The following is a 19,981-nucleotide window of genomic DNA, read 5'->3' as shown; positions in this document are numbered from 1 at the left end:
CTTTTTTTTTTTTTTTTTTTTTTTAAAGATGGGGTTTCTCCATGATGGCCAGGCTGGTCTTGAACTCCTGACCTCAGGTGATCCACCCACCTCAGCCTCCCAAAGCGCTAGGATTACAGGTGCGAGCCACCACGCCCGGCTTTCTTGTATATTTAGTACAGATGCGGTTTCACTGTGTTGGCCATGCTGGTCTCGAACTCCTGACCTCTGACGATTCACCTGCCTCGGCCTCCCAAAGTGCTGAGATTTCAGGCATGAGCCACTGCACCTGGCCGTTTTTTCCCTTTTTTTTTTTTTTTTAGAGATGAGAGTTCTCTCTGTTGCCCAGGCAGCAGTGCAGCGGTATGATCACAGCTCACTGCAGCCTCAAAGTCCTGGGCTCAAACGATCCTCTCACCTCAGCCTCCTGAGTAGTTGGGGCTGCAGTTGCACAACACCACACCCGACTGATTTTTAAAATTATTTTTTGTAGACATGGAGTCTCACTCTGTCTTCCAGACTGGAGTACAGTGGCGGGATCTCAGCTCACTGCAACCTCCCCTCCTGGGTTCAAGTGATTCTGGTGCCTCAGCCTCCCGAGTAGCTGGGACTACAGGTGCCTGCCACCACGCCCAGCTAATCTTTGCATTTTTAGTAGAGACGGGGTTTCTTCATGTTGGCCAGGCTGGTCTTGAACTCCTGACCTCAGGTGATCTGCCCGCCTCGGCCTCCCAAAGTGCTGGGACTACAGGCGTGAGCCACCGTGCACTGCGCCTGCCAGCTATTGTTTTATTATTATTTTGAAGTACGGAACAAGGACCACGGGAACTGGCACTTTTGGCTTCCCTTCCTTCTGTTGTTTATGTAAATAATAAACTGTTTGAATTGAAAAGTGGCTTCTTGTTTTTTTTTTTTTTTCTGAGACAGAGTCTCACTCTGTCTCCCAGGCTAGAGTGCAGTGGCACGATCTTGGGTCACTGCAACCTCTGCCTCCCGTGTTCAAGCGATTCTCCTGCCTTACCTTCCCGAGTAGTTGAGATTACAGGCACGCGCCACCACACCCAGCTAATTTTTGTATTTTTAGTAGAGACGGGGTTTCACCATGTTGGTCAGGCTGGTCTCGTTCTCTTGACCTTGTGATCTGCCCACCTGGGCCTCCCAAAGTGCTGGGATTACAGGCATAAACCATGGCTCCTGGCCCCTTGGCCCAATCTCTAAATGAGGAAATTGAGGTGCAGAGAGGGTCGGCCACTCACCCAGTGGGAAAAGCTAGAATTCTAACCCAGACCATTTGCCTTCACAACCTCCGCTGACCGCCACAGCAACCTGCCATAAGGTGCAACTCAGAGGAAAGAAACTTCTCTCTGTGCCCTGATGTCTCGCCACCTGCAATGGATTTCTTCTTCCTTGTGGGGAGGGAGGTGGAGCCCCAGCCCCCCAGCTTTGAGGCTCACCTCGTCCTCCCTGTATATTAAAGAGTGCTCAGATGTGGCTGTCGCTGAACCTTTCCCTCCAAGATGGAGCCCTGTGTGCAAGAGACGGTGTGTGCAAAAGGCTTGACTCACAGCCAGTGCGTGATAAACCCTCAATAAATGTTTGAAATTATTATTATCGATGGTCTCGGGGTGCTGGCTAAAAGGCAGCATAGCTCAGCAGTTAAGCCAGACGTGCTGGGTTCAAATCCCATCTCTACCATGTAATAGCTGTGTGACCTTGGGTAAGTTACTCAACCTCCCTGTTCTTCCATGTGTAAAATGGGGGAAATGACACTATTTTATAGAGCTATTGCAAGGATTAGCATAGGAAAAGCCTCTACGGTGCCTGCCACTGATTATTGCTGTGACACTTTCCCCTGATTCAGAGTTCCATCTCCTAGGTCCCCAGGCATGGCAGCAGCTGGCTTTCAGATCAGGGCCTCCCTGGGCAGCTTTCTGCTCCGCACAAGCCCCCTGCCTTCCCCCCTCTGGCTCCCAGCAGCCCCATCCTTCCCCCACTCCTGGCCCGGCTTCCAGCACCGTCTCCTCCCCTCTCCTTTGCCCCTCAGCTGCAGGGTGACCAGAGCCTCTGCCTCGTGGGACAGCTTTCTAGCACTTTCCCCCTTTTAAGAGATTGACTGCAATTTCTATAATAACATCACATTAGCCAGAAATTAATGTCCTCATTAAGATAGCAATTAGGCACATTAGCGTGGCAATAAAAGAGAAGCTTATGAAATAATTGCTGGTTCCAAAATGCCTTTAATTTAGTATTTTATATTGTGCCATGTTATTAATTTTTTTCCCTCGGCAGAAGATAATAAGAGAAACGTTTGAATTATGGGGAGGTTTAAAATAAAAAATAAAAAATTAAGAAGGAAAGCAACGTTGATACCTATAGACAGTCGATCTTTCTTCTCCCCAGTCCCCTATAGGTCTTGGGTCCATGGGATGGTGATGGCGTCAGAAGAGAGAAAGCTTTGATGTGCAGGGGGCCAGGCCACGTCCTGGGACTTTTGGCCAGGCTTGGCATCCAGAGGAGATGGACTGGAGCCGCCTTTGATCCTCGAGGCGGGAGAAATGGTGCCGTGTTCCTTTGCCCTAAACAACAAATACCTGTTTGTTTGTTTGCTTCCCCCAGTAGACTCCATCTCCTGAATTCAAATTCTTTCCGCAAACGTTTCTTTGGTACCCTGTGGCTGTGCCTCTGCTGTTGAGGGGTTTCCAGATTGTTGGAGAAGACAGATGTATAAATGGGAAAACGCTGTGATAAACTGGGAATGCAGTATTTTGCAAGTTGTAATGAAAGTCGCGCCTGCAGGCCAGGCGGCGTGGCTCGCGGTTTTTATCCCAGCACTTTGGGAGGGCGAGGTGGAAGGGTCGCCTGAGGCCAGGAGTTTGAGACCAGCCTGGGCAACGTAGTGAGGTCCCATTTCTTAATTTAAAAAAAAAAAGACCAGGCACGGTGGTTCACGCCTGTAATCCCAGCACTTTGGGAGGCCGAGGCGGGCGGATCATGAGGTCAGGAGATCAAGACCAGCTTGGTCAATATGGTGAAACCCCATCTCTACTAAAAATACAAAAATTAGCTAGGCACGGTGGTGTGCGCCTGTAATCCCAGCTACTCAGGAGGCTGACGCGGAATCCCTTACATCAGGGAGTAAGAGGTTCCAGTGAGCCGAGATCATGCCATTGCACTCCAGCCTGGCGACAGAGTGAGACTCTATCTCAAAACAAATACAAAAACAAACAAACAAAAACAAAGAAATCATGGATTTAGGGCATGATTAGCCATGGACAGTAAAATCATTAGGGGAAAGGTGAATGAGGAATGTTTTTGTGTGGCAGGGCGCAGTGGCTCACACCTGTAATCCCGGCACACTGGGAGGCTGAGGCGGGTGAATCACTCAAGGTCAGGAGTTGGAGACTAGCCTGGCCAACATGGTATAACCCTGTCTCTACTAAAACTACAAAAATTAGCCAGCTGTGGTGGCGGGTACAGGTAATTCCAGCTGCTTGGGAGTCGATTCTCCTGCCTCAGGCTCCCAAGTAGCTGGGACTATAGGTGCTCACCACCATGCCCAGCTAATTTTTGTGATTTTAGTAGAGACGAGGTCTCACCATATTGGCCAGGTGGGTCTCAAACTCCTGACCTTGTGATCCACCCACTTCAACCTCCCAAAGTGCTTGGATTCCAGGCGTGAGCCACTGCGCCCAGCCCAAAAGAGAAATGTCTGAGTTTTTTTGTCTTTTTTTTTTTTTTTTTTTTTTTGAGACGGACTCTTGCTCTCTCACCAGGCTGGAGTGCAGTGGTGCAACCTTGGCTCACTGCAACCTCCGCCTCCTGAGTTCAAATGATTCTCCAGGCCGGGCGCGGTGGCGCAAGCCTGTAATCCCAGCACTGTGGGAGGCCGAGGCGGGTGGATCACAAGGTCAAGAGATCGAGACCATCCTGGTCAACATGGTGAAACCCCGTCTCTACTAAAACTACAAAAAATTAGCTGGGCATGGTGGCGCGTGCCTGTAATCCCAGCGACTCAGGAGGCTGGGGCAGGAGAATTGCCTGAACCCAGGAGGCGGAGGTTGCATGAGCCGAGATCGCGCCATTGCACTCCAGCCTGGGTAACAAGAGTGAAACTCCGTCTCAAAAAAAAAAAAAAAAAAAAGAAAAAAAATGATTCTCCTGCCTCAGCCACCCGAATAGCTGGGACTACAGGTGTGCGCCACCATGCCCGGCTAATTTTTGTGTTTTTAGTAGAGACGGAGTTCACCATGTTGATCAGGATGGTCTCAATCTCTTGATTTCGTGATCCGCCCACCTCAGCCTCCCAAAGTGCTGGGATTACAGACATGAGCCACCTCGCCCGGCCCTAAAAAGGCATGTTTTTGTGGAGGGCTGTTCTGCTCCTATCTGAACCCAGGGTCGGCCTTAGCGTCCTAGGCTGGACATGATGTGCTCCCGCTGGGAGTAGTAGCAGGTTGGTGAGGGCCTGGAAGGAGACATCCCTATCTGAGTTAAGGAGGGGATCTCAGGGCGTCAGGCACATGAGCAGAAACCTGAAGGAGTAAAAGGGGAGGATGCACAGAGATCTGGGGGAAGAGGGTTCCAGGCAGGAGGAACAGCGGTGCCAAGGCCCGAGATGGGAACTAGCATGGAGGAGTAGAAATCAGTTAGGAGACTGGTGTGGCTGGAAGGAAGTGTGAGAGAGAGAAAGAGAGAGGAGAGGAGGCGCAATTCAGAGAGACACCAAGGAAAGAAAAAATGGGAGGCCAGGCGTGGGGGCTCACGCCTGTAATCTCAGCACTTTGGGAGGCCGAGGTGGGCGAATCACCTGAGGTCAGGAGTTCGAGACCAGCCTGGCCAGGATGACAAAACGCTGTCTCTACTAAAAATACAAAAATTAGTGGGGGACAGTGGTACAAACCTGTAATCCCAGCTACTCGGGAGGCTGAGGCAGGAGAATCGCTTGAGCCTGGGAGGCAGAGGTTGCAGTGAGCCGAGATCGCACCACTGTACTCCAGCCTGGGCGAGAGTGAGACTCTGTCTCAGAAAAAAAAAAGGAAAATGGGGCATTTCATTGGAAGGCCATGCCGAAAAACAAAAAAGAAGGATTCCTCAGGAAGTTAAAGAGTTGACAGTTTCACAGCCCCCAGGATCTGGGTCTAACTCCTTCGTGGGGAAGTTCTGACTAAGGCACACCTGTGCCTCCCAGGTTCCTTGTCAGTTACCTGTTGTCAGTTAAGCTAACAAAGGCCGGGCCCGGTGGTTCGTGCCTGTAATCCCAGCACTTTGAGAGGACCATGCGGGCGGATCACTTGAGACGAGTTCGAGACCAGCCTGGCCAACATGGCGAAACCCTGTCTCTACTAAAAATGCAAAAATTAGTCAGCTATGGTGGTTTGTGCCCGTAATCCCAGCTACTCGAGAGGCTGAGACAGGAGAATCTCTTGAACCTGGAAGGTTGCAGTGAGCCAAGATTGCGCCACTGCACTCCAGCCTGGGCCACAAAGTGACACTGTGTCTCAAAAAAAAAAAAAAAAAGCTGCCTAACAGCGCCCAAATCCAGCAGCTTAGGAAAATCAGCGTTAATTTTGGCTTCGCAGGCTGCAGGCTGGGCTCAACCGCCAATGTCTATGGGTCCAAGACTTTATTAATCCAGGCTGGGTCTTTTCGTATATTTCGGGCCCGGCTGGCTGTAGGCTGGTCTGGGACGGCTTGGCTGGGATAACAGGATTCTTCCGTCATCCTCCAGCAGGCTAGCTGGGGCGTGGCCACCTGACAGAGGCGGGGCTTCCAGACATTGACCAGAAACCTGCGGCACCTCTCCAGGCCTAGATTGGGAACTGACTTCACTTCTGCTGCGATCCATTGATTGGCCAAAGGAGATCACGAGACCAACCCAGATTCAAGGGGTGTGGAAATAGGCTCCACCTTCCAGTGGGAGGACCCACGTCGACCAACAGTATAGATGGTGGGAGGTAGAATTGGATCCAGGAAGCAACTTGGTCAGCCCCATGATTCCTTTGGGGCTTTTGATAATCATTCTCTGCCTCCCTCTGAGTACCCCAAGGCATTCTATAGTCCTCGACCCTAGTTTTTGCCCCTGTAGAAGTTATTTCTGCCCAGGTTTGCTCTCTGTAAGCTCCCACATGAGGTGTGGCTTGAGTTGTTCAAGACCCCAAATTCCCGACTGAACTTCTCCTCTTGCTCTCCATTGGGGTGTGACCAGTACTGAAATGTTTTATTGAAATTACTGGCTCGGCTGATAGCAAACAGAGTTGGTGTCAGTGAGGCACAGGAGAGGTTAGTCTGTAGTGTGCTATTGAGCAAAGGAGCAAGGGAAACCAGGAGCTCAGCTTGAACCTACTCAGTGTCCCCTTGTGCAGTGTCCAACCTGCCCAACCGTACCAGACCACCTGATTGAGGGACTAAATAGTGGAGGAAAGGAAGGGAAAACGGATTTCACCGAGAGCTTGAGCCTTAGCCCTCGGGCCAAATGAAGGACCTTCCCGGAACAGAGTGACCCAGAAGGAAGACTCGGCGGCTCAACCACCCAGATGGGTAAGACGGAGCAGCCTTGCCTCTTGTTGATCAAGGCTGGGCCAGGTGGTGTGGAGGAGGGGTGGAGGACTAAGAGAGGGGGCAAAGAGGAGGGTAGGAAGGCCCTGGCCTAAATGACCCAGTTAGTTTTCCCATCACCCCCCTACCCCATCCTGTATCCCAGCGAAGTGCAGTGCAGCTGGGTTCTTGGTTGCCATGGCGACTGCCACCCCCCCCCAAAAAAAAAGGGGGGGAGGAAAACACCCCGGGGGCACGAGGAAGCAATTTGCTCTCGGGTCTGGGAGTCAGCACCGGCATCGAATATCCTAAGGAGGAAAGAAAACTGAGCGAGCCGGGCTAGGGTAGGTGGCCACCTTTCCCAAGGCCGCCTGCCAGCCCTCCGAAGGGAGAGAGGGCGGGGGCGCCCCAGCTTTGTGCGAGAGGCGCCAACTCTAAGCCCTCACCCCCCAGGCTGCCCCTCCCACCCGAAGCCTTTTGCACCCAAGGTCTGCGGGGCGGGGCTTCCCTCCGATTGCTTTTTCTTTTTTTTAATTTCCAATTCCGCCTGGCGACGAGGCCCTGGCTGGGGGACCGCATCAGGCCTGACACCCATCCCATTCCCCCCAAAACCCAGGACGAGACCCAGCCTCACTCCCCAGGCCCTTCCCGGCCTCGCGGCTCAGGCTGCGATGGAAAGGTCCCGGGGAGCGGGGAGGAGGGTGAATGTAAACCCGGAGAGGGATCCGGCAGCCCAGCTCTCGGTTCCCTAAAGCTCCAGGAAAGCGGAGAAAGTCACATTGTGGTGGCAGCTGCGAGTTTGTTTTTTTTTTTTAATCTGTTAATAAAACGCAAGTGAATCAAATCCGCCCTAAGGGAAGGGGGGCGCGGCGAGGCAGGGGCCATGGTGTTTGCCGAAGTTGGAAATTTAATAAGAAGGAAAAATAAAAATAGCCGCTGTTCTGGAGAGAGAGGGAGAGAAGGCTGGCAGAAGCAGGCAAGTGTGGGACTCCTGGCGGGGTGGAAACGTGCAGAGGGGGCTGGGGAAGGTGAGGGTGTGCCCCCAGTCTGGAGGAGCAAGGGAGACACTGCTGGGGATACCTGGAGGGGGATTTGGGGGTGTTACCTAGAACAGTTCAGTTGCTTGGCAGATTTTTTAGCAGCAGTGAGCTGGGCACAGAGGTTGGGGTTTAGCCCTCTAAACACCTGGGTGTGGAGGTCCAGCCTCTGGTTACTTGGTCTTCATAGCACCCCCCCTACCTTCTGAGGTGCTCAAGACATGGGGGACACAAGCAGGACTGCCAAGAACAGTTGTGCAAGTTGCCCACTGCACAAGCATACTGGACAGAAGCTACAGCAGGAGCTGACATCATCTGTTCCCCTCACCACACACTGCATCTGCCCAGAGGAAGGGGTACTTTTTTTTTTTTTTTGACAGAATTTCACTCCTGTTGCCCAGGCTGGAGTGCAGTGGCATGATCTGGGCTCATCGCAATCTCCGCCTCCCAGGTTCAAGCAATTCTCCTGCCTCAGTCTCCTGAGCAGCTGGGTTTACAAGCAGGTGCGACCAAGCTCACCTAATTTTGTATCTTTTTTTTTTGAGAGGGAGTTTCGGTGCTCGCTTCGGCAGCACATATACTAAAATTGGAACGAGACGGAGTTTCGCTGTTGTTACCCAGACTGGAGTGCAATGGCAAGATCTCGGCTCACCGCAACCTCCACCTTCTGGGTTCAGGCAATTCTCCTGCCTCAGCCTCCCGAGTAGCTGGGACTACAGGCACGCACCATCATGCCCAGCTAATTTTTGTATTTTTAGTAGAGACGGGGTTTCACCGTGTTGACCAGGATGGTCTCGATCTCTTGACCTCATGATCCAACCGCCTCCGCCTCCCAAAGTGCTGGGATTATAGGCGTGAGCCACCGCGTCCGGCCTTTTTTTTTTAAGTAGCGACAAGATTTCTCCATGTTAGTCAGGCTGGTCTCAAACTCCTGACCTCAGGTGATCCACCCGCCTCAGCCTCCCAAAGTGCTGGGATTACAGGCGTGAGCCACTGCGCCCAGCCAGGAAGGGGTACCTTTTAAAGATCTACCCAAGGCTGGGCACTGGCTCATGCCTATAATCCCAGCACTTTGGGAGGCCAAAATGGAAGGATCGCTTGAGCCCGGGAGCTCAAGACTAGCATGAGCAGCAACAGGGAGACCCCCATCTCTACAACAAATATATAAATAATGAAAAAATAAAGATCCTGGGCAGGCGTGGTGGCTCACGCCTGTAATCCCAATGCTTTGAGCCCCAGGCAGGCAGATTGCTTGAGCTCAGGAGTTCGAGACCAGCTTGGGCAACGTGGTGAAACTGTCTCTAAGAAACATACAAAAATTAGTCAGGCATGGTGGCACACAACTGTGGTTGTGGTCCCGGCTACTCAGGAGGCTGAGGTGGAAGGATGGCTGGAGCTCAGGAAATCAAGGCTGCAGTGAGCTGTGATTACACCACTGCACTCCAGCCTGTGCGACAGAGCAAGATCCAGTCTCAAAAAAAAAAAAAAAAGGGCTGGGTGCAGTGGCCCAGCCCTGTCATCCAACACTTTGGGAGGCCAAGGCAGGTGGATCATGAGGTCAGGAGATGGAGACCATCCTGGCCAACATGGTGAAATCCCCTTAAAAACAATACAACAATTAGATAGACGTGGTCACGGGTGCCTGTAATCCCAGCTACTCGGGAGGCTGAGGCAGGAGAATCGCTTGAACCCGGGAGATGGGAGTTGCAGTGAGCCGAGATCACACCACTGCACTCCAGCCTGGGCAACAAGAGTGAAACTCTGTCTCAAAAAAAAAAGACAGAAGTCCATACAGCGTTAATAGTGAGCCAGCTGCATCTCTGCATACATCCAGTGACACCGCTCCATCCCCAGGAAGCCCAGGCTTGCTGACGGGCCAGACCAGCCTGCAGGGCTCTGGGGAGCAGCTGAATGGAAGGTGTTCATGCATTCACTCAACGAGTATTTACTGGGTGTTTGTTTCATGCCAGGTGCTGCACTGGGCAGTGAATGAATGAATCCCTGCCCTGGGGTTGACACTCCAGTGAGATGAAGAGACAGACCCAACATGACTGCATACGGTATGCAAAATAGGGTGCATGGTATGGACAGAAATACAGCCGGCAAGGGTGGGGATGGGCAGGGGCCCTGGGTGTAATTTTCGCAAAGTGACCTCATTGAGGAGGGGACATTGCAGCAAGCTCAGAAGCAGGCAAGGAGGAGTCACATGACTGTCTGAGGGAACAGCATTTTGGGCAGAGGGAACAGCCTTTGCAAAGCACTGAGGCCTTATTTTGTGAATTGAGTGCCTTGAAGCATGGGTTGCTTGGCCCTAGTTAAGGTTCTAAAAGAGCCTTTAAATTTTTTTCCCTAGACCTGTCTGTGGGGGCTCATGCCTATAATCCTAACTACTCAAGAGGCTGGGGCGGGAGGATCGCTTGAGTCCAGGAGGTTGAGGCTGCAGTGAGCCATGATCATACCACTGCAGTTCAGCCGGGGTGACACAGCAAGACCTTCTCTCAAAACCAAAAAACAAAAACAAAAAAAATCTGATTCCAGCCCACACAAGGCAGCAGCTGTGAGGTGACACAAACACGAACTCCATTAAGTCCCCCAAAATCCAAGAATCTTGTGTTTCCTTCACCAATGAATGAGCCCCCAATCCTGAAGGAAAATTATTCTGGCAGCAAATCCTAGACAGGATTTACTGTTGGCCAGCTGTTTCCACCTGCAGTAACTGCTTTAATCCTCAGTGAACCCCAAAGATGTAAAAAACGTCACCACTGGTTTTTTTTTTTTTTCAATATGGAGTCTCGCTCTGTCCTGCAGGCTGGAGTGCAGTGGTGCAGTCTCAGCTCACTGCAACCTCTGCCTCCCAGGTTCAAGTGATTCTCTTGCTTCAGCCTCCCAAGTAGCTGGAATTACAGGGGCACACCACCACACCTGGCTAAATTTTTATTTGTTTATTTATTTATTTATTTAGAGACGAAGTTTCGCTCTTGTTGCCCAGGCTAGATTGCAATGGCGCAATCTGGGCTCACTGTACCCAGGTTCAAGCAATTCTCCTGCCTCAGCATCCTGAGTAGCTGGGCTTGCAGGCGTGTGCCACCACGCCCGGCTAATTTTTGTATTTTTAGTAGAGATGGGGTTTCTCCATGTTGGTCAGACTGGTCTCGAACTCACAACCTCAGGTGATCCGCCCACCTTAGCCTCCCAAAGAGCTGGGATTACAGGCATGACCCACCGCGCCCAGCCAATTTTTATATTTTTAGTAGAGAGGGTGTTTCACCGTGTTGGCCAGGCCGGTCTCAAACTCCTGACCGTGACCTGCCTTCCTCAGCCTCCCAAAGTGCTAGGATTACAGGCATGAGCCACCGTACCCTGCTGTTATCACCATTGTACAGGTGGGGAAACTGAGGCACAGAACTATGCAGTGGCTCCCATGCGTGGAGAGGAAGCAGCTTGTGGATTTTAACCCAGGACACATGTCTGTGCATTGCGCCAGGCCAGTCTGCACCCAGGCACTTGCCTAGGTGGGCCTGTGAGATTCTTCCAGGAACTCCCATTTTCATGGGGTCTCTGGGCCTCCAGGCCTGCAGTGGAGCTGGTCTGCTTCTAGGCTGAGCCAATGGAGGGTCCCAGCGCGGGGGAGTCAGCATTGGCAGGTGATTGATGGTTTAATATCTCGCGCTGCGACCCGGGCCCCTCCTCGCCCACGCCTCTGCGGGCGGCCCCCAGTGAGAGGCAGAGTCGGGATAATTGCGTTACTAAAAGGAGAATGGAAATTCCGGAGAGAGAAAGAGACTGAGACAGAGGTGCAGACCAGGGGGTGAGCTGGAAGCTGCTTTGGCCGGGCTGGGCTTGGGTGGGAGGGTGGAGGCCGATTCCCAAATCTGGAATCCCTCTGGAGGCCTGGGGGCTCACAGGTCCCAGCCCCTCTAAAGCCGCCATCTGACTTCCTGTTTTGAGAACAGAGACAGGAGATGTCGCAAATGAGAGGTCACAGGGCAGGAGCAAGGCCTCCCCTTAGGGCAGCTGCTGGCCCGTGAGGCCAGGGAAAGGTAGGGACTGGTGGAGTTGGGGTGGAGGGGACAGGAGACTCCAAGTTCCCAGCTCACAAGCCTCCAATCATCCTTGACTTGAATCCTCAATCTCTCGCTCTTTTTTTTTTTTTTTTTTTTTTTTTTTTTTTTTTTTTTTGAGACGGAGTCTTGTTCAATCGCCCAGGCTCTGCTCACTGCAATCTCCACCTCCCGGGTTCAAGCAATTCTCCTGCCTCAGCCTCCCGAGTAGCTGGGACTGCAGGCGCGCACCACCACGCCTGGCTAATTTTTGTATTTTTGGTAGACACAGGGCACTGTGTTGGCCAGGCTGGGTCTCGAACTCCTGACCTCAAGTGATTCTCCCACCTCAGCCTCCCAAAGGATTACAGGTGTGAGCGACCGCGCCCGGCTGGAGTCTGCTCTCTTTTTTTCTCTCTTTCCATCCACCTTCAAAGCTCGGACTTCATTTCGTCCCCACCTCCCCGGCCCTCACCTGGTCCAGCCCAGCGTGCCTTCACCTGGACCTTGCGGTTCCCTGTGCCCTTGCTCGGGTCTCCAGCCCGGCCGTGAAGCCTGTTCCCGCCGCAGCCTCCAGAGGGCGCGAGCGAACACCTGAGTCAAGCCACGCCCCCTTCTTCCGCTCAGAACCCGGAAGGCTCCCACCTTGCGTTAATTTCCCATGGCTGCCGTTGCAATCTTAGCATTTTTAAATGACGCAAATTGTCCTACAGCTCCAGAGGTCAGAAGTGTGGTTTGGGTCTCACCTGCCAAAGACCAAGATGTCCGTAGGCTGCACTCCTTTCTTGGAGGCTGTAAGGGACGATCTATTCCTTGCTCATTTAGGGGTGCAGGATTCAGTTCCTTGGGGTTGTAGAACTGAGGCCCCTGTTTTCTTGCTGGTTGTCCGTTCCCAGCTTGTAGAAGTCGCCTGCATTCCTTGGCTCGTGGGCCTCCCTCCATTTTCAAAGCCAGCAAGGAGGGGTCAAGTCCTCCTCATATGACAGCCTTCATCTCCCCTCTGCTGCCCCCTTGCACTTTTAAGGACTTGTGTGATAAGATGATCCAAGGTCATTTCCCTGTCTGAAGATCCTTAATTGTATAATCGGCAAAGTCCCTTTTGTCGCATGAGGAGGTAGCAGTTCACTAACCCTGCCTCTCAGGGCCTGGCCGTGTAGAGAGGAGTCTTTCTCCTTTAGACACTTTTTTTTTTGAGGTGGAGATTTGCTCTTGCTTCCTAGGGTGGAGTGCAGTGGCACGATCTCGGCACACTGCAACCTGCTCCTCCCAGGTTCAAGCGATTCTCCTGCTTCAGCCTCCCAAGTAGCTGAGGTTACAAGCATGTGCTACCATACCCGGTTAATTTTCTACTTTTAGTAGAGACGGAGTTTCTCCCTGTTGGTCAGGCTAGACTTGAACTCCGTACCTCAGGTGATCCACCTGCCTCAGCCTCCCGAAGTGCTGGGATTACAGGCATGAAGTGTCTGACCTATTTTCTGCCTGTCCCTGGGTACCTGCTCCCTGTTCAACCTGCCTCTCGCCACATTCAAGCCAGTCATCTCCTTGATACCTCCTTCAGGAAGCCCTCCTGGAAGTACCCATGTTTATCAACCTGCGGAGCAGTTACCAGCTCCTCCCCAGGCAAAGTCCCGGGGGCTTGGGGGTGAAGTCAGGGGACAGGGGTGGGTGAAGAAGTTGTATTCCCATGCTGATTCCATTCCTACATGGGGGTCCTCTTCACACTGGTTTCTGGAATTCAGGGCCTGCAAAAACATCTGAAGCAATACTTAAGCAAAAGCCATATGATCCTGACCTGGCGCGGTGGTTCACGCCTGTAATCCCAGCACTTTGAGGGGCCAAGGCAGGTGGGTCACGAGGTCAGGAGTTCAAGACCAGCCTGGCCAACATGTTGAAACCCCGTCTCTACTAAAAATACAAAACTTAGCTGGGTGTGGTGGCGCATGCCTGCAATCCCAGGTACTCAGGAGGCTGAGGCAGGAGAATCACTTGAACTGGGGAGGTGGAGGTTGCAGTGAGCTGAGATCGTCACACCATTGCACTCCAGCCTGGGCAACAGAGTGAGACTCCTCAAAAAAAAAAAAAAGGCCATGTGCTTCTAATGTCAGAGATCCTATCTGTAGCAACAATGGGATGTAAAAGTGCTACCTTACTTTTAGCAGCAAGGAAGGGGGTGCCGGTGCAGCCTGATTCATGGTTCACTGTCGCTGCATTTCTGCCTGGAACCTGGCGTGCCATCTCCATCAACCCCATGGGAGGGGTTTCGAAAGGGTCATTGCAGATACTAGGAATCTGAAGATGAGATCATCCCGGAAAGCACAGTGGCCCTAAATCCACAGACGACGCTCCCTGGGAGAAACACACAGAGAAGGCTCAGGAGAGGAGAAGCAGCTGGGAAGAGCGAGGCAGAGGGTGGGGTGCGGCGGTCACAGCGGAGGAGCCCCTGGAGCCCTCGCCAGCTGGAACGGGCCAGGAAGGAGTCTTCCCTAGAGCCTTTGTGGGGCGCGTGGCCCTGCGGAGGCCTGCTTTCAGACTTCTGGCCTTAAGAGCTGTGAGAGAAGAGCTTTCTGCTGTTTTAAAGCCACTCCGGTCGTGGCACTGTGGTAGTGGCTGCAGGAAGGAAACAAATCCAGGGTCAGATGGTTCTCGTTGAAGTGCAGCTGCTGTCAGCCACCCCTGCCTCTCAGCGGTGTTCAGAATGAAATCTCCCACTTTTTTTTTTTTTTTTTTTTTTTTGAGACGGAGTTTCACTCATGTTACCCAGGCTGGAGTGCAATGGCGCGATCTCGGCTCACCGCAACCTCCACCTTCTGGGTTCAGGCAATTCTCCTGCCTCAGCCTCCTGAGTAGCTGGGATTACAGGCACGTGCCACCATGCCCAGCTAATTTTTTGTATTTTTGGTAGAGACGGGGTTTCACCATGTTGACCAGGATGGTCTCGATCTCTTGACCTCGTGATCCACCCGCCTCGGCCTCCCAAAGTGCTGGGATTACAGGCTTGAGCCACTGCGCCCGGCCATCTCCCACTTTTTTATTTTTATTTTTTGAGACAGTGTCACTCTTGTTCCCTAGGCTGGAGTGCAATGGCATGATCTCAGCTCACTGCAACTTCCGCCTCCCGGGTTCAAGCAATTCTCCTGCCTCAGCCTCCCGAGTAGTTGGGATTACAGGTACCCGCCACGCCGGGCCAATAATTTTGTATTTTCAGCAGAGATGGGGTTTCTCCATGTTGGTCAGGCTGGTCTTGAACTCCCAACCTCAAGTGATCTGCCCGCCTCGGCCTCCCAAGTGCTGGGATTACAGGTGTGAGCCACTGTACTTGGCCTTTTTTTTTTTTTTTTTTGAGACAAGGTCTCACTCTGTCACCCAGGCAGGATTGTAGTGGGGCAATCTTGGCTCACTGCAACCTCTGCCTCCCGAGTTCCAGCGATTCTCCTGACTCAGGCCAAGGTGGACGATCACTTGAGGTCAGGAGTTTAAGACCAGCCTGGGCAGGGAAACCCCATTTCTACTTTAAAAAAAATACAAAAATTAGTCAGGCATGGTGGCATGCACCTGTAATCCCACCTACTCGGGAGGCTGAGGTGGGAGAATCACTTGAACCAGGATGTATAGGTTGCAGTGAGCTGAGATTGTGCCACTGTGCTCCAGGCTGGGTGACAGAGTAGGACACTGTAGAAAAAGAGGAAAAATAGAGGCCAGGTGCAGTGGCTCACACCTGTAATCCCAGCACTTTGGGAGGCTGAGGCGGGCAGATCACCTGAGGTTGGGAGTTCAAGACCAGCCTGACCAACATGGAGAAACCCCATCTCTACTAAAAATACAAAATTATTAGCCCGGCGTGGTGGCGGGTGCCTGTAATCCCAACTACTCGGGAGGCTGAGGCAGGAGGATTGCTTAAATCTGGGAGTTGGAGGTTGCAACGAGCCGAGATTGTGCCATTACACTCCAACCTGGGCAACAGGCATGAAACTCTGTCACAAAAAAAAGAGGCTGGGTGCGGTGGCCCACACCTGTAATCCGAGCACTTTGGGAGTCCGAGATGGGCAGATCACAAGGTCAAGAGATCAAGACCGTTCCTGGCTAACAAGGTAAAACCCCATCTCTACTAAAAATACAAAAATATTAGCCAGGCGTGGTGGTGGGTGCTGGTGATCCCAGCTACTCAGGAGGCTAAGGCAGGAGAGTTGCTTGAACCTGGGAGGCGGAGGTTGTGGTGAGCCGAGACTGAGCCACTGCACTCCAGCCTGGGCAACAAGAACGAGACTCCATCTCAAAAAAAAAAAAAAGAAAAAGAAAAGAAAGATATCTATCTTCCAAGTAACATGCAAAGGAAATGAAATCAGTATTTGGAAGAGCTATCTGCGCTCCCAAGTACATTGCAGCGCTATTCACAAGAGTCAAGATATGGAAGCAACCTAAGTGTCCATCAATGAAGGAATGAATGGATAAAGAAGACGCGGTGCATATACACAATGGAGTACCGTTCCGCCTGAAAAAAGAAGGAGATCTTGTAATTTGCAACAACGTGCATGAATCTGGAGGACATTATTCCAAGTGAAATAAGCCCGGCACAGAAAGACAAATAGTGCATGATCTCACTTGTATGCAGAATCTTAAAAAAAAAAAAAAAAAAGTCATATTCAGGTCAGGTGCAGTGGCTCACGCCTGTAATCCCAGCACTTTGGGAGGCAGAGGCAGGCAGATCATGAGGTCGGGAATTCGAGACCAGCCTGGCCAACATGGTGAAACCCCGTCTCTACTAAAAATACAGAAATTAGCCTGGTGTGGTGGGGCATGTCTGTAATCCCAGCTACTTGGGAGGCTGAGGCAGGAGAGTGGCTTGAACCCGGGAGGCAGAGGTTGCAGTGAGCCGAGATCGCGCCATTGCACTCCAGCCTGGGTAACAAGAGCAAGATTCCATCTGAAAAGTAAAAAAAAAAAAAAAAAAAAAAGTCCTGGGGCAGTGGCTCACGCCTGTAATCCCAGTACTTTGGGAGGCTGAGGCAGGCGGATCATGAGGTCAGGAGTTTGAGACCATCCCGACCAACATGGTGAAACTCCGTCTCTACTAAAAATACAAAAAATTAGCTGGGCATGGTGGCGCACACCTGTAGATCCAGCTACTCGGGAGACTGAGGCAGGAGAATCACTTCAACCGGGGAGGCAGAGGTTGCAGTGAGCCAAGATCATGCCACTGGCACTGCAACAGGGGCAACGAGCAAAATTCTGTCTAAGAAAAAAACCAAAAAGCCCATTTACAGAAGTAGAGGGTAGAATGGTGGTTACCAGAGTCTGGGAATGGGGAAAGGGAAAACGTTGCTCAAAGGATACAGAGTTTCCATTAGGAAGAATAAGTCCAGTGATCTATTGCACAGCAGGGTGGCTATAGCTAATCAAAATGTAGATTTCAAACTTGTGAAATGAGTGGATGTTAAATGGTCTCATTACAAGGTCTGGTGTGGTAGCTCACACTTAGAGGAGTGTAATCCCAGCACTTAGAGAAGCTGAGATGGGGGGTCACTTCAGCCCAGGTGTTCAAGACCAGCCTGGGAAGTATGTTAGAGACCTGTCTCTAAAAAAACAAATTGTTTTCACTACAGGAAGTAAGTATGTGGCTGGGGGCGGTGGCTCACGCCTGTAATCCCATCACTTTGGGAGTCCTAGGCAGGTGAATCACAAGGTCAGGAGATCGAGACCATCCTGGCCAACATGACAAAACCCTGTCTCTAGTAAAATATAAAAAACTAGCCAGGTGTGGTGGTGCACGCCTGTAGTCCCAGCTACTCGGGAGGCTGAGACAGGGGAATAGCTTGAACCCAGGAGGCAGAGGTTGCAGTGAGCCGAGATTGGGCCATTGCACTCTGGCCTGGGTGACAGTGTGAGACTCCGTCTCAAAAAAAAAAAAAAAAAAATTAGCCAGGCATGGTGGTGTGCGCCTGTAATCCCAGCTACTTGGGAGGCCGAGGCGGGAGAATCGCTTGACTCTGGGAGGTGGAAGTTGCAGGGAGCTGAGATTAGCCATTGCACTCCAGCCTGGCAACAGAGCAAGAGTCTGAGAAAGAGGGAGGGAGGGAGGGAGGGGGGAAGGGAGGAAAGGAGGAAGGGAAGGAGAGGAAGAGAGATCTTCACTGTGGTCTGGCTTCTGCTGCTAGTCCTTGTGTCTGCCTGGTTGAAATGTCCATCTTAGCATCCTCTTTATCAACATTCAGCTCTGGTAGTCAGTGATGTGACATTGTTGCGTAAATGTTCCTGGTGAACAGAGAACGGGAAAATCTGTAGAAAGGAAGAAAGAATGGATGAGGGAACACGGGTGGAAAACTTAAGGAACTATAAAGCACTTAGCATGTGCCTGGTACATAGTAGGTGCTCAATAAATTTTTATTATTCCCATACCCCCTTTGGTTTTGGGAAGGAGATGCCTTTGGTCCCCAGAATGGCTTTTTGTTTGTTTGTTTATTTTGTTGTTGTTTTTTGAGATGGAGTCTCACTCTGTCGCCCAGGCTAGAGTGCAATGGCATGATCTCGGCTCACTGCAACCTCGGCCTCCCGGGTTCAAGCAATTCTCCTGCCTCAGCCACCTGAGTAGCTGGAATTACAGGTGCGCACCACCATGCCCGGCTAATTTTTTTATGTTTTTTTCGTAGAGACGGGGTTACACCATGTTGGTCAGGCTGGTCTTGAACTCCTGACCTCGTGACCTGCCCACCTTGGCCTCCCAGAGTGCTGGGATTACAGGCGTGAGCCACTGCGCCCGGCCCCCAGACTGGTTTCTTAGGGGCGACCCTAAGGTGTACGAGGAAGATAGCACATGTGGCTTCTGTGCAGGTCATTCTCTGTTGCTGTCACCCAGGTTCAATCTGCCATCCTGGTTTTTTGTTGTCGTTGTTTTTTGAGACAGAGTCTCCCTCTGGCTCCCAGGCTGGAGTGCAGTGGCGTGATCTCGGCTCACTGCAACCTCTGCCTCCCAGGTTCAAGCGATTCTCCTACCTGAGCTTCCCACAGTGCTGGGATTACAGCCATGAGCCACTGCGTCCAGCCATCCATCCTGCTGTGTGTCCTGGGCGCTGACCTCTCGGCCCACACCACTGGGGCCATTGCCTTCTGATCTGGAGTTAGATTTAGCCAAGAGGAAGTACTAGCGGGAGATCAAAGGGTGGGAGGGGAGGAAAGCCTGAGTGTTAATCTGCAGCTTCACCCCTCATGGGCAAATCTTCTGCTTCTTCCAAAGGAACTTCTTTTTTTTTTTTTTTTTTTTTTTTTTTTTTTTTTTTTCTTTGAGATGGAGTTTCACTCTTGTCACCCAGGCTGGAGTGCAATGGTGCGATCTTGGCTCACTGCAACCTCCGCCTCCTGAGTTCAAGTGATTCTTCTGCCTCAGCTTCCCGAGTAGCTGGGATTACAGGCATGCGCCACCACACCTGGCTAATTTTGATTTTTTAGTAGAGACGGGGTTTCTCCATGTTGGTCAGGCTGATCTTGAACTCCCGACCTCAGATGATCTGCCTGCCTCGGCCTCCCGAAGTGCTTTGATTACAGGCATGAGCCACTGCGCTTGGCCAGGGAACTTCTTTTCTTCAACCAGTTCTTTTTTCCCTCCCTCCCTCCCTCTCTCTCTCTCTCTCTCTCTCTCTTTCTTCTTTTTTGAGATGGGGTCTTGCTCTGTCACCCAGGCAGGAGTGCAATAGCGCAATCTCAGCTCACTGCAACCTCTACCTCCGAGGTTCAAGTGATTCTTCTGCCTCAGCCTCCTGAGTAGCTGGGATTAGAGGCTAGCCATGCACCACCATGCCTGGATAATATTTTGTATTTTTAGTAGAGACAGAATTCACCATGTTGGCTGGTCTTGAACTCCCGACCTCAAGTGATCCACCCTTCTTGGCCTCCCAAAGTTCTGGGATTACAGGTGTGGGCCACTGCGCCTGGCCGAATCCTTTTATTAAATGCCCTTCCACTAAACCCCCTGAGGCCGCCCCACGTGCTTCCCTCCAGCCCCAAACCCGCCAGCGGCCCCAGGCACAGGACCTGGACCATTTTCTTGCAAAACTTTTTCTGAAGCTGCTCTGACTACTGAGTGGTTAAAAATATCCATTCTGCCCAGGCAATTTTGCTAAACTCATGTCAGGGGGAAAACAGGAGACTCCGGAGAGCTCACAAATGAAGCAAATTGCTGAAAATCGGATTTTTACTGTCTTATCTCAGAGCCACATGAGAGGAGAGGAGATTGCAATTTCTGCCGGAACTTTCTCTCATCCCGAGTTTGAAGAGAGCAAGTGGCAGGGGAGGAGGTGCGGAGAGAGGGCCGGGGGAGGGAACCAGAGGAGAAGATAGAGGCCTGAGAGGGAGAAAGCTGGAAGAGGCCGGTGCAGTGGCTCACCTGTAATCCCAGGACTT

At 51.8% G+C, this 19,981-nt stretch overlaps 2 long non-coding RNA genes across 2 annotated transcripts in view; both read left to right on the top strand.

Moving 5' to 3' along the window:
* LOC116541570 overlaps positions 1-1,670 on the top strand; it is a 5,256-nt gene extending 3,586 nt beyond the window's left edge. Inside the window, exon 2 of the long non-coding RNA XR_004264864.1 lies at positions 1,316-1,670. This is a non-coding gene — a long non-coding RNA (uncharacterized LOC116541570). The remainder of the gene's footprint in view (positions 1-1,315) is intronic.
* A 5,080-nt stretch (positions 1,671-6,750) lies between these two features.
* On the top strand, positions 6,751-19,958 carry LOC116541535. Its single transcript, XR_004264850.1, has 3 exons — positions 6,751-6,857; positions 9,521-9,610; positions 19,790-19,958. It is a non-coding gene; the product is annotated as an uncharacterized LOC116541535 (long non-coding RNA).
* Positions 19,959-19,981: the final 23 nt, after the last annotated feature.

Source organism: Sapajus apella, unplaced genomic scaffold, assembly GCF_009761245.1.
Source record: "Sapajus apella isolate SASKATOON/1434 unplaced genomic scaffold, GSC_monkey_1.0 scaffold152, whole genome shotgun sequence".
NCBI classification, from domain to species: Eukaryota; Metazoa; Chordata; class Mammalia; order Primates; family Cebidae; genus Sapajus; species Sapajus apella.
The sequence above is the reverse complement of the archived record's forward strand: the minus strand, read 5'-3'. Positions and strand labels throughout refer to the sequence as shown.